The sequence below is a fragment of the Camelus bactrianus genome, chromosome 3 (assembly GCF_048773025.1).
Source record: "Camelus bactrianus isolate YW-2024 breed Bactrian camel chromosome 3, ASM4877302v1, whole genome shotgun sequence".
NCBI lineage: Eukaryota > Metazoa > Chordata > Mammalia > Artiodactyla > Camelidae > Camelus > Camelus bactrianus.
This window is the reverse complement of record NC_133541.1, coordinates 84,516,000-84,530,565: the sequence shown is the minus strand read 5'-3', so window position 1 is coordinate 84,530,565 and position 14,566 is coordinate 84,516,000. Positions and strand designations below refer to the sequence as shown.

Below are 14,566 nucleotides of genomic sequence, written 5' to 3'. Positions count from 1 at the left end.
AAATGCAAATACTGGCTCAAAGGAAAAGGATAGAAGAGGATTCTCCAAACAAATAGCAGCCAAAAAAGTGTGGGTCTAGCCATACCCATATCAGGCAAAATAGTCTTCAAGCCAAAAAAAGATACAAGAGACAAAAGAGGACAGAATATAATAATAAATGGGACAATTCATCAAGAAGATTTAACAGTGATTAATATATGAACCTAACATAGGAACACCAAAATATATAAAGCAATTATTACAGACCTAATTATGTTGTGATAGCAACACAGTAATAGTAGGGGACTTAAACACTCTACTTAGACCATTCAGACAGAAAGTCAACAAGAAAACGGCAGCCTTAAGTGAAACATTAGACCAGATGGATTTGATATATTTGTACAGAACATTCCACCCAAATGCAGCATTCTTCTCAAGTGCACATGGAATTTTCTCAAGGATAAACCATATGTTGGGACACAAGATGTCTCAGTAAATTTAAGAAGACTGAAATCATCTTCTCCAAACACAATGGAAAGAAACTAGAAATCAGCAGCAAGAGGATAACTGGAAAAATCAAAAATACGTGGAGACTGAACAACATGCTACTGAACAACTCTTGGGACAATGGAGAAATCAAAGGAGAAATCAAAAATTACCTAAAAACAAATTAAAATAAAAATAGAATATACCAAAATCTATGGGATACAGCAAAAGCAGTACCAAGAGGGAAATATACAGCATATACAAGCTTACCTCAAGAAACAAGAAAAATCGCAAATAAACAATTTAACTTCACACCAAAAGGAACTAGAAAAAGAAGAACAAATACAGCTAATAAAGCAAAGTTAGTAGAAGGAAGGAAAAAAGATCAGAGCAGAAATAAGTGAAATAAAGACCAAAAAGACAATAGAAAAGATCAGTGACGCTAAGAACTGGTTCATTGAAGAGATAGACAAAATTGACAAACCATCAATAAAACAGAAAGACAGCCTACCAAATGGGAGGGAGATCTGCTGATGATGTATCTGATAAGGGTTAATACACAAAATATATAAAAACTCGTATAGCTCAACAGCCCAAAAACCAAACAATCCAATTAAAACATGGGAAGAGGAGCTGAAGAGACATGTTTCCAAAGAAGACACACAAATGGCCAACAGGCACATGAAAAGATGTTCAACGTCTCTAATTATTAGGGAAATGCACATCAAAACCACAGTGAGATATCTCACACTTGCCAGAAAGGCTATTATCAAAAAAGCAAGAAATAACAAATGTTGGTGAGGATGTTGGGAAGAGGGAACCCTCACCTCATGTACTATTGGTGGGAATGTAAATTGGTGTAGCCACTATGGAAGACAGTATGGAGATTTCTCAAAAAATTGGGAATATAACTACCATACAATCCATAAATTCCACTTCTGGATATTTATACAAAGAGTACAAAAACATTCTAAAAAGTTATCTGCACCCCCGTGTTCATCTCAGCATTATTTGCAATAGCATATATATATATATATAAACCACCTAAATGAATGAAACAACAGATGAATGGATAAGGAAGATGTGAGATATATATAAAAAAGATGAAATCTTGTCATTTGGAACAACATGGATGGCCGTGAGGGAATTACGCTAAGTAAAATAAGTAAGATGGAGAAAGACAAATACCATATGATTTCACACATATGTAGAATATAAAAAACTAATAAGTAAACAAATAAAAACAAAATAAATAAACAAACCTAAAAAACAACAAACACTTACATACAGAAAACAGAGTAGTGGTTACCAGAGGGGAAGGGGCAAGGAGGAAGGCAAAATGGGTGAAGGGGATCAACTGTATGGTGATGAATGGTGAGCTGGTGGTAGGCTATACAGAAGTAGATTTATAATGTACTTGTGAAACAATGCAATGTTATCAGTCTTACCTGAATAATTAATTAATTAATTAATTTTTAAAAGAGTTGCAACCCATGTGCAACCGATCTTAGGTAGCTTTAAAAGTTTCAAAAGTCCGTTCTTTATATTTTACTAGGAATTGCTTCTGTCTGCAAAGTGAAGAGGCTCAGGATCCATCCCAATGACATCTCTGATTCTTCCATCTCATTCCTACCGCTTCAAGGCTTAGAGTCAACTTTTATTTTTTCTGTTTTTGACATTTTTTTTTCTTTTCTTGACTCATCTTCTCTCTGTCAGTGTATCTCTATTTCCTCTTCCATTACCAAACTTGAGACTCTAAAATTTCACACCTGAATCACATCAATACTTCCTTACCTTCCTAAAGTCCTTTTTTTCTTCTAGGACATTTAACAGAGTACTGCCAGGTTAATATTTCTAAAATGCTATTTCTAAATATTAGCAAAACCAAATTATGTATCAGCATTTTTCCCCAACCTGGGCTCTTACTCACTTTTTCACCCTTGGCGGTTTCCCATGCTCTGAATACCAGGAAATAGCCCAAAAAGCCTAGCTAGTTTCTCTGGGAGATATTTTTTAGAGGGAAATTCAATCCAACTCCATAGTTTTGGATTTAACTAAAATGTTTGAGTTTCCTAGTCAATGCCACACATCATGCTTGACACTGGAGAGCAGCAATTTGTAAGACATGGCCCTGCCCTTGAAGAGCTGACTATGGTCAGGAGGAGAGCTTAAAGCCCACCGCCACAAAACAGGAGGCAATTACTGGAGAGGATTATGCATTAAATGCTGTTAAGAACACAAATGAGCGGAGTAGTGGATGTAAGATTAGAGAGAATGACCTAGGAAGACGATGTAGTAGACAGTTCACTGGGTCATTTATTTATCATCCTGATCAGGAAATTATGGTTTTCATTCCTAAATAATGTTCAAAGCAAGAAGGAGAAAAAAGGCTTCCTTATAGCATACATAAGGTGGTTTCAATTGGAAGATGATGGATACCTAAATTGGAGAAAGCAAAGAAGGAAAGGTGGAAGATAAACCCATGTAACGAAGAACTTACAAGACTGTGAATAACAATACAGGAGAGAGAATGAGAGAACAGGATTAAGTTGCGCTCCAAGTTCTCAGGTCTGAGTGCTGAAGGCAAAATAAGATGATCAGTGACAAAACATTCAGAATAAAACCAGGGCTGGAGAGGTGGGGAGAGAAGTGTGGCATTTGAGATAGACTAATTGGAGAGAGATCTCCACTTGAAGCAGGCAGTTATAGGTGACATAGGAATACAGTGGTGGTGTATATTCGGTAACATGAAAAAAACATTAAGGAAGTGGTGCAAAAGAAAAGCGGCGAGCCAAGAATGCACTGTTAGGATTCATCTTACATTTGAAGTCAGCAGGATCTGGTGAAACCAAGTAAAGAAAATAAAAAGGAGGAAGTCAGAAAATTAAGAAGAGAAACTCAACCTCATCTAGGACCTATCAGTCTTTTTAGATACTGCTCTGAAATAAAGATTATGAATTGTCCTCTGCTCTAGCAAATAAGACTGTTTTGGTCTTTATTTATTAGTGGTCATGGAAATTTGAGTTAGCTTTTGAAAATTTATTTCAAAATATGAAGCAGGGAATCTTTACAGTATGTACAAGGGTATGTTTTTAATTATGAAGTAACAATATGACAGAAAATCTAATGAAATAAACTACAAGTCACTGAGAAAAATGGAGACACATGGCTTCTCTCCAGCTGATTTGACTGCTCCCAATAGCCACTCTGCTGTAAACTGCCACCAGCAAGCCTCATACTTCAAAACCATCAAAATAAAAGAACATACAAAGTTCTACATAATAAATAGTAGCCTGTATTTAAAGCCAATGTGTTTTACATTTTTAGTCCTAAGCAGAGGTCTCTCATATTAACATTGAAAGGACCTACCAATAGTTCATAAATCCAAGCCTATAAAACTGCACGCCTCCCACTGATACTCAATATTGCAGGTTTTTATAAGCCCTCTCTGGGGTAGAGTCCTCAACTTCACAGGCCACAAAAGGATGCTGACTAAAACTGGCCTATACCTAAGGGATAAAGAGTTCAAATAAATCTAAGCCAAAACATTAGTACTAAACAATTAAAATGTAATCTAACCAACCTACATATCAGACTATTTTATGACTTTTTTTCTTAAATGGGAACCAGTAGTATTTGGAGTCAGACAGATGGTTATCCAAATTCTAGTTCTGCTACCTAATAGTTATGTGACCCTTGAAAATATTAGGGAATCTCACTTTCTATACAAGAGAAATGGATGGTGTGTATCACTTGTAGGGTCATTGAGAAGGTTAAATGAAGTAACATATAAATTACCTAGAAAAAGGCCTGGTGCATATCTGCACTATGTAATAGGATGAGGTTAGTTTTAAAGAATAACATTAATTTTGTTTGATCTCCTTTCTCCACTGTAATTTGATTGACTGGTATTCATAAAAAAAGAGCAGCATTTTTGTAATCTGACTTTTTCAAGATTCCACATGATTTAACATTATTTCCAGCAAACTGTATTGTTAATTTCTCTAGCCTTTATGACCATCTATGATTAATGCTCTCTTAGCTAGTAATAAATGTGATGTTATGAGTTCTGTAACTTGAAGCATTATAAGTAGGGCAAAATGAGATGATTTGTGCAATCAAAGACAGGTGGGACGGTTCATACTTGACCCTCACTCAGGAAATATAAAATAATTTATGATAGGAGTACAGGACCATTTAGGAGAGAAAAATACATCAGGCAAAGAAAAAGATACTATATTTTTAAAAGATAGTATGAACCTTAAGTTAATTATGCAATACAGCATGATTATAAACAACTTGCCTTCTTTTAATCAGATGTGCCTTGGCTAAGTCACTGACGTTCTCTGTGCCTCAGTCTCCTTGTCTGCTAAATTTTTTACCTCATAGAGTCTTAAGGTTTAAATGAGTTAATAGTGTAGAGGGGCAGAATTTGCCACCACAAAATATGTCTCTTTGGCATAAGGATTATTTATGCTGATTATTTTTTAAGAAACTGCAGACATAGGAAAAGCCCTGAAAACTGAAAAGAATTTACCCTTTCCTAAGGGACACTTGCATGTACAAAAGAAATTTTTATTTATAAGGAAATCTCCTTGCTATACCAGGAAGAGAAGGATGACTCCAAATCTCCAGAAATTCTATCATGCAGAAAGCAACAACTTAAATTTGCATAACAACTTTACCCTTATTTTCTGTGCTTTTCCTGGTAACCTCCATTAACTGACTCCCAATGTCAACATCTTCTTTTTTCTTTAACTGAAGATGGTATAAGATCTTCCTTCATTTCAAAGAGTTACTCAGTTTTTCTGGGTCTCTCCCATGTATTCAGGAGGTATACATGTTGCTAAACTTTTATTTGTTTTTCTCATATTAATCAGTCTTGTATCAATTAAATCATTACAACAGCCAAAGAACCGAGAAGGGAAGAAGAGAACGTTTTTCCACTTGTACTATATATATATATCTCGATATATATGTAGATATATTTATATAGTACTATCTGGATATATGTATATATATATGGTGCAAAACAGTCAAAAATACTTATTTTTCAATAATTGATTGTCATTATTCTTTCTGGAATTCATTAGGGTCCTGGAAATAAAGAGTAAACACACTCTGCTGGGATTATGAAAAGAACTTAATATTGGTATGATTTTCAGAGGTGTGGGCAGGGATAGGAACTGTAAGAAATACTGAGGCACCCAGGGACTTGCAACAGTCAGAAGCCATTATCACAATGAGGCCTGCAGAGGCAAGCAGGGGGAGGACAGTGTTGGAAAGGGCAGGGGGGAACCATCTCTATTTTCAGCTGACCAAACTCAACAGGAAACCAGTGGGCAGGGGGGTCAAGGTAGTCAAGGCAAGTGTAGTGCAGAGGAGTCAGCCCCCAGGGCTCCAACAGGGCAGAGAAGGTCAGAGATAACCTTCCATGGAGATGAAGGTTAAACAGAAACTACCCAGCCCAAATCATAATTAAATCATTGAAATAAACCCCTTATTCCTTAGAAATAGTTAGTCTCAGCCCAGAGCCTTTATTTTGCTCAGTGCATTTCTTCCTCAGTTCCTCAACCATGTCAAGTCTGTTTTTAGCTTTAGGAGAGAGACCCACTGAGACAACAGTGTCACATCTGATATCTTCTGGGGTCTGAATGGTGGAGTGTCAGCCTTTATTTTGAGACACATATTTCTCTTTTACTATTCTAATTCATAGTCAAAAGGAAGAAAATTATTGATAATTTTAAAAAAGCTGTTAAGTCTGATAAATTTAAATTGTCAATTTGTGTGGAAGACAGAGGTGTCAAAAATCTAATAAGTCTGTTACATTTTTGGTGACTTCTTAACAGAGCAATGGCTCACTTTATGTTTGGTTGTGTTCTATATTCTATTCTATAGAGTGATTCATAATTATTAGACTCACTTTCAGCCAAAGATTTTACATTCAATCAGCAAACAGTCTAAATGAATCAGCCTAAATCTTGATATTTGACAAAGACTCTCTCCTTAACCAAATGTCAGTTGGGCTCTTTGAAGTTCTCTTTTTGACTAGGACTTGCCCTTGGGCCCTATCCTTGGCCTGCTTAGTCCAGTTTATCAAGAATCCAGTGCAGTTAGTTTAACAAAAATTCCCTTCCTTTAATACCTGATAAAACTCCTCACTGTTGACCGGTGGTATCCAACTGCCCTTGTTACTTGATCAGTTTCTTTATTCTCCACCCTGGCTGTCTTATCACTGTTGGAGTGTGTGTCGAAGGGATTTTCCCCTTCTCCTTCTGGATTCTTTTGGCTAGTTTAATAATATGACACAAGGCAGATTAACAAAAGAAAATCAAAGTTAATTTTGTATGTGTGGGGGTCTTATAGATATAGGACCTAAAGAAATGACCAAAGCAGCCAGCTTTCATACTTTTTAGACAAAGAAACAATACATTTATGAGGTACTGACAAGGACAAAAAAATTTAGGCTTGGGTGCTTAATTAGTAAAGAACCTACACAAGATTTTGAGCTTGGAGTACAAAACTAGTAAAGGAGTAACAAGGTCTGTTATACAGGCCTCTTAGCCTCGGATTCCCTATCCATGGTTATTAGGGTATCTTTCTGCCCCCTGGTACAGGGAGAGCACCTTTCACAAGGGAGATTTATTTTGTGATTTCAGGGAGGCAGAGAAGAGGGTCCAAGTGCTCTTACTGCACTGACTAACTTTAAGTTAAAGTTCCTCAAGTAACTTTAACTTAAAATAGTTAATATGTCACTTTGTCATATTTTGGGGAAGTCTGCCCTAAGACCTTCCTGTGAAATTTCCCTGGAGGTTCCACATATTAAGATCTGAGCTGGTAGACTGCTCTATTATTTTATTCAATCAGTTTCTTAGTTCTGAGAATAGGTCAGTTCAGTTAAACTCACTTCAGGAGACTCCCAAACTCAGTCCCACATTACAAATGCAATCAGGTATTTAATAAGAGGCATGCCTACGGAAATAAACAAACAAACAAACAAACAACCCCAAAGGTTAATGATTGGAACAGACAATAAGCCAGTTTCTGAGCCCAGGGGGCAGCTAAACAAAAACATTTCTAGATATCAGAGTCAAAGCTTGTTTTGTAGTTTGAAATGTCTCTGATGATGTCATCAGATGTTCAGGTAAACTTTTGAGTGGCCCATACAGCAACAGGCATGAAGATTGTTTAAACATGAGCTGTTGTGGCAATTTCTCTGAAGTTTATATAAAGTCATCTAGCTTCACTTTGCAGGGCTTCCGTGAAAAGAGCAGATTTAGTTCTCGGTGATTCCAAATCAAAAGGATGTTAGAAAATTGGAAACACTAGTTTGGAGAGTCATAGGCAGGTATTAGAAGAAACTATAAAAATTCAGGATCCAGTCTAATTTACAGGTAAATAACAAACCTCAAAGACAATTAATAGAAGCAGAGTCTGAGATCCACTTCTCAAAAACCTCTCAAGGCAGATATATAGGAAAAATTTGTAGAAGACTTTGAAATGTACTGAAAATAATTAGTGAAACCAAACATTTTTCTAGGGCACAGTATTCCTAGTTCTCTAATTCCATTGGCTCTATGCCTTTCCTTGACTTTAAGCTTTTTACAACTCCGTAAGTTGTAAATAACTGACTGAAGTGAAAATGATTTTTGACCAGAGACATGTAAATGAATTCTTCCAGTAAGGGAACAACTGACTTCCCCCCTCACTTGTGGAAAAAGCTAACATTGCACCTATTTGTAAATTCATTGAAACATTCCTGGCTATGTATATCTGTGTGGTATTTTGAACCTATTGTAGCATCTTTTAGGTTTCCTCAATAATGAATGAGTAAATAAAATCTTTGACATTTTATATCTGTCAAGTAAAAATTGACATTTGCCATCTACCTCTACAAGGATTAAATTATAGTAGAGAATAACCTTTGTTTTGTTGGAGGTTTGCAGGGACACAGGACCTAGCCCCCGGGGATGGCTACAAGAACAAAGAATGCCTGCAGCAAGGAGATTACAACAATCAACCACACCCTCTCCCCTATTTTTCCTCCCCCTCCCTTATTTTTTGTATAAAAGGAGCCTGTATTCTGACTGGAGCAGGATGTTTCTCCAAGACATTAGCCTGCCATGCTCTCGGTCTGCGGGCTTTCTGAATAAAGTCGCTATTCCTTGCCCCAACACCTCGTCTCCCAATTTATTGGCCTGTCGTAGAGCGAGCAGAATGAGTTTGGACTCAGCAACAAAATCATGAGCCACTGCAGTCACTGACCTTCAACTCTCTCTGAAAGGAGTTCAGGGTGGGGATCAGGAATGAGGCACTCTGTGCTCTGGGAAAACTGGCAAAACAGGCCTTCAGATAGTTAGACATTTTCAGGAGAAGATTCATGAGCCCAAAGTCTTGCATCTCCTCATATTTGGAAAAACACTAAAATCATTAATGGTGACATCTGCCCCTCATGACGAGCAGCAAGCCACTGCCAAAATATGTGCATGACTTCACATCCCCTCTTCACTGAAACCGTTTATGATATTGATCTTCCCCACACATACCCCTTCGGAGCAGTTCCTCGGAGCTATCTGAGATGCTGTTTCCTGGGCTATCGTTCTCATTTTGCCCCAGATAAAACTTAACTCACGTGTTGTACATTTTTTTCAGTTGACATATTTGTACAAGACTCATGATTTTACCTTTTCAGAAAAATTATTCTTTAACAGTTATTATAGTCGGCTCTTGAACAACATGAGTTTGAACTGTGTAGGTCCGCTTACATGCAGATTTTTTTCAATAGTAAATACCAGCCTACTACACAATCCAAAATAGGTTTGAGACAGCATGGAAGGGGCAGGGCACAGCCATTCAAGGAATGACCGCAATTTAACACCAAAATGGTGGAAGATTCACCAAAATGGTGAAAGATTCACTCCCAGTTGGCCCTGAGGATTAAGAGGTTTGACTTCTAGTAGACCTTGAGCTTCATTATACGCTCATGGTAACAGCCTGATAAATAACACGCCTGCAGGCGCCATGACAGTCCCAAGGCCAACCGCAAAATGGCCAAAGAATGGGCGGAGGCCCAGTTCCTGGGAGTCTCAGCCCTTTCCCCAGGACAACTGGAATGGTCCCACTTGGAGGCGTGTGAAGCTACTGAGACCATAAAAACTGACATCATCACACCTAGTGGCCCTTTTCACTCCCTCCCCTTTGGAGATGGCCCGCACTCTATGGAGCGTGTACCTACTTTTACTTTAACCTGAGCACCCAGTTCCCACACCTCTTTCCTTGCCTTTCTCTTGCCTTACACTCTATGCAGTATGTACCTCTCTAAATAAACCTACCTTTACTCAAGGTGGCTCACACTTGAATTTTTTCCTGCGCGAAACCAAGGACGAACACTTGGCGGGGCACGTTCCAGGGGCTCAGTCGAGACTGGGACACGGCCCTCCTCACACCCACATCCATTTTCCTGCATCATCTTGAACCTATAGCTGTGGAGCTACAGTTTCAGAGGAACCACATACCCAGAGGAACGGCATACACAGAGGGTGGATATAAGTTATACATGGATTTTCAACTGCACAAGAGGGTGGGCACCCCTGACTCCACAGTGTTCAAGGATCAGTTGTATTGTTATTCCCAGTTTTAAGATGGAGAAACTGAGGCTCATTAAAGTTAGGTAACTAACCCACAGTGGCACCACTAACAATCTGACTCATGATGGTTGAAGTCAAAGTACATACTTTTCTCCATACACTATAATTGTATTAATGTAAACAAAATCACATGGAGTTTGTATGCTGGAGCACTTCAAAGAACACTGAATCATATGCAGCATGAAAACTCAGCCAACTAATAATTACTACTGATTAGATAATTAGTTACTAGAATTGCTAATTAGATTTCAACATAGTTGCTATATGGTAATAAAAACAAAAACAATAGCTTAGTGAAGCATACACAAAGTAGCATTACACAAACTAGCCATCAAACATGCCAGTAAATCATTTCAATTAGAACTTAAAGAAGTCTCAAGTATATTTTTCTTCTCTTCACTGATTCCTGGAATTAGCAGAGCTCATTAACTGATTTTGAATGGTTTCTACATAATAAAAGAAAAGAAAAAAAGAGGAAAAGAAAGCTGAGGAAGATGAGGAACAGCAGGTTTCAGCATGTGATAAGCTAAAAATTATTTATTTATGAGATAGAAAACTGTTTTGCAATTCTGTGACACTGGGCAAGTTTTAATCTAAGTCAGGTCCTTCCTATATAACATGAGTTTAAGACTACCTACCATTAAGCTATTAAGATAAAATTGAGATAGTTACTATCAACCATCTAGCACATAAGTTAAGTCAATACATTTTAATTCCCTTTGCTCAATCCTAGCCCTACCCAGATCATTCCATAATCCTCAAAACGCAGTAAAACAGTACACAAGAATTTAAAATCCACTTTACCACTGACTAGTGCCAAAGAACACACAGCGAATCTAAATATTCAATAAGATTTTGTTTCCAAAGTGTACCTGTAAGATATAAATCATTAATGACAATTTACATAACAAGTAACTTCAAGACTTATCTTATGAATGTAACGAAAAATGTGTTTGCCTTTAAAAAATGTAAGACAAGCAAATGCCATATGACTCAGAAGTTCTGATTGCCATCAAGTAACATCTGAGAGGAAGATTCATAGTGGTAGAAGTGTGACATCCTGGAGGGACAATTTTATGTCACAGTTATCTTTGTACACAGCTGAAGTGACAAGCTAATATATAGCCTTAAAGCCACTTAAGATGATAAAATGCTCTGCGTTTCCTCACTCAGCTACAGTTTTTTGAGGAAGAAAAGGATGGGAGGGTGCTTGTTTGAAATCACATTCCCAGTTTAGTTCATGAAGGATAATTGGCAAAACACTGAAAATACCAGTTTTTATTTTGCCAGCTTTTTATATCTTCCTCAGTGACCTCTCTAGTTTCTCCTTCCCTCAACTCTTCCAAAATGTTTCACCTTCATGAATCCTCTGAATTAAAAATACACAGAAACTAAATATAACTCTAAACTTTCTACCAAAAACCCAAAGTGATCTTCATACTCTAACCTAAATATAAAATATAACTGTAAATAAAAAATACTAAGTAAACAATTTAATTTTTGAGTGGCATATTCATAATTAAAAAAAAAAAACCTTTATAAGGTAAATCATAAAGAGGGAAAGAAAATTGCCTTAAAGAGAATACAGAGGGAGAGCATAGACAATGAGCCACTGTCTGGGTCTCTGGCAACCAATAACACATTAAAAAGCTATCTTCAACACTGAGATATTAAACATGGAACATTTTCTTCTGAGCAGAGGTCTGCTTCAGGTTTGCTGTGATTCAACTGTTTGGACATAAAACCGTGAGGCCTCCATAGGACAATCTACAGGTATGTACAGACAGAATGGCCTATATGTTATCTCTTTAGGCATTCTTGATCACCTGGAGAGTAAAGAGAATTAGTCATATAGTTTCATCATCATCAAATGCCAGGAGCCAATACTCTGTCACTGGCACCCCTTTCCTAAGTTACATTTAGTACCTCAGCAATTTCACATGGGCACTTACCCTGATGCTGATTAAACTTATAATGTTTTTCATGCAATCAGTTGATTCAGATGAAACTATCCCATCTATACCCAAAAGAGCTGTGTCTCATAGATGAAACTTACCACAGTAAGTAACTGAGATCAGAAAAACCAGAAGTCCAATATTTAGAAAACAGCTGTATCTCCTAAATGTGTTGTAACTCTCAGTTAACAAGGAACGGGTCAGTGGGTAGTCTGGTCATACATCATTCCTTTTGGGGTCTTTTGTTTCAACCCCAACTGGTCTAACATCAAGTAGTATACTGAAAATCACTTCTGACACTTACTGTCTAGAGTTTGTGCAGACCCCACAAGTTAAGGGCTCAGTCCTCTGAACACTGCCTCTACTTCAGATGCCAGCCACAAGTTCAAGTGATTCCCAGGTCACCCACACCATTAACAAGTTGCAAATTTGAGAGTTCCTATGACTCTTCTTGCATTTGATAATTCGTTAGAACTTAACAGCATTCAGGAAAGCACTATACTTACAATTAGGGCTTTATTATGATGCATACAATTCAGGATCAGTCAAGTTAAGAAACACATAGGGCAAGGTCTGAGAGTGTCCACAACACAGAATTTCCATGCCACAGAGTTTCACCAGCCAGGAAGCTCCACTGAGCCTCCTATCTAGAGTTTTTACTGAGATTTCATTATACGCTTGGCCATGTGATTGAAATCAATCTCAGTCATCCTCCTCTCCCCAGAGGTAAGGCTGGCTCCAAGTCCCAGGCCTCTACCTAACTGACTGCCTTATGACCAGCCTCCTTCCTGAAGCTCCCTTGGGGACCACTGAGTCTCCTTATTAGCAGGAATTCAGGAGTGATCCAAGGGGCTCATGAATGACAAAGATACTCTTATGACTCAGGAAATCCCAAAGATTTAGTCTCCCTCCCAGGATTCAGGGACAGAGGCCAGGCAAATTTTTATTATTCAAGACAGGGACAAGCATACATGTTGCAATATGAAATGAGCCAAACACAAGGCCTGAATGTGGAACTGATGACTGAATAATGTCCTGGGAGACATAAGTGACTTGTCTCTCCTGCACCAGAACCACAGATCAGCTTCAGTGCTTAATTAAAACTGTCAGCTCTCTTGTTTCTTATCCTATTTTCAGAAAATAATGGGCCTTGCAGCCTGAAATTGAACCACCCCAGGGGCACTGACACCATGTGGGTTAACCTGCATAATCTACAATGTTTAGCACTTTCATATTCCTATTAGGAGTATTTAGCCATGTAAAAAATTCTCGACATTTCCCAAAAAGCACTTCCTCCTTAGGTTCTGACACGCTTAAATGATGCTGTCTATTAGCATATCTAATCTGAAATAGCTGATGCTCATAGCAAACACCTCTAGATCAATGCAGCTACAAAATCTGCAACAGAGAGGTATCCAATCATCTGGTCTCTCACTGTACCGCAGGATGGGCACGATGCCAATCCTTCTGAGCTATTATTGGTCTCAAGTGCTTTCAGTACCCATTCTGGAGATGAGGTCTGTGACAGTGTATCCTGTCCAGCCCTCCAGTTCAGATAGAACATAAAACACTGGTGCTGAAATTGGCCAAACTAAAAGCTAAGGATCAGCTAGACCATTCACTTTGCAAATTTTACTTAACCTTTCTGTACTTAAGATTAATCATGTGTAAAATGAGGATAATGACAGTACCATAATTACATAGTCATGATAAAATGGGGTAATACATGTATAACTTTAAGGCACTTTGGAAGACAAAGTTGTTAAAACAGGCAGAATTCTAATTTATGTTCTGACATCATCTTATTCAACAAAATTTTCATTGGCTTTTTTTCTGATAGGCTGTGCTTTGGAAACAATGAACAATTACATGCACATCCACACAGAAACACACACAAGCATACATTGATCTCTCGTGGCTCTAACAAAAGGCCACTTAGATACCCAATGTGCATTCAGTAGCCACAGCATCATTTGGCAAGGTAGATAGAGATGAACAATAACCTGAAAACATTTCAAAACCCTGCCAAAAGGAATTAAAATACTACACAATGCCCATATTTTGACCCTGCCTACAGCTCCTTTAGCTTAGATTTATGCAAAGATAAGTGGCTCTCCATGGTAAGTCAGATCCTTCCATTTGCATTCTAAAAGTGCCAGATTTATCCCCCATTCCCCTGATAGCTAAAGTAAAACATTCAGCAACACCAAATACCTTTATTTAGAGCATTCTCCAAAGATTTCAAGCTAGCATTGACAGCCCAGGTGGTTCCAATCAAAAGACTGGATAGGGCCATTCATATATAAGAATGATTGTCAATCAGTGTGTTTTGATCTTCTTTAAATCATGCCTCTTTCTATGCTTTTCCCCATAATTTCTGTGTGTTCATACCTATCAAAGATAGTTACAAAAATCTTTGCTTTCTATTATTTGCAAATTATTTTCATTATATATTGAATAAGCTAGTTCAAACTGCACACACTGTCTCCAGATACTTCC

The 14,566-nt window shown here is 37.7% G+C and overlaps 1 long non-coding RNA gene across 8 annotated transcripts in view; it reads right to left on the bottom strand.

The window, feature by feature from the left end:
• LOC123613289 (uncharacterized) overlaps positions 1-14,566 on the bottom strand; it is a 196,662-nt gene that overhangs the window by 39,743 nt on the left and 142,353 nt on the right. The window lies entirely within an intron of this gene.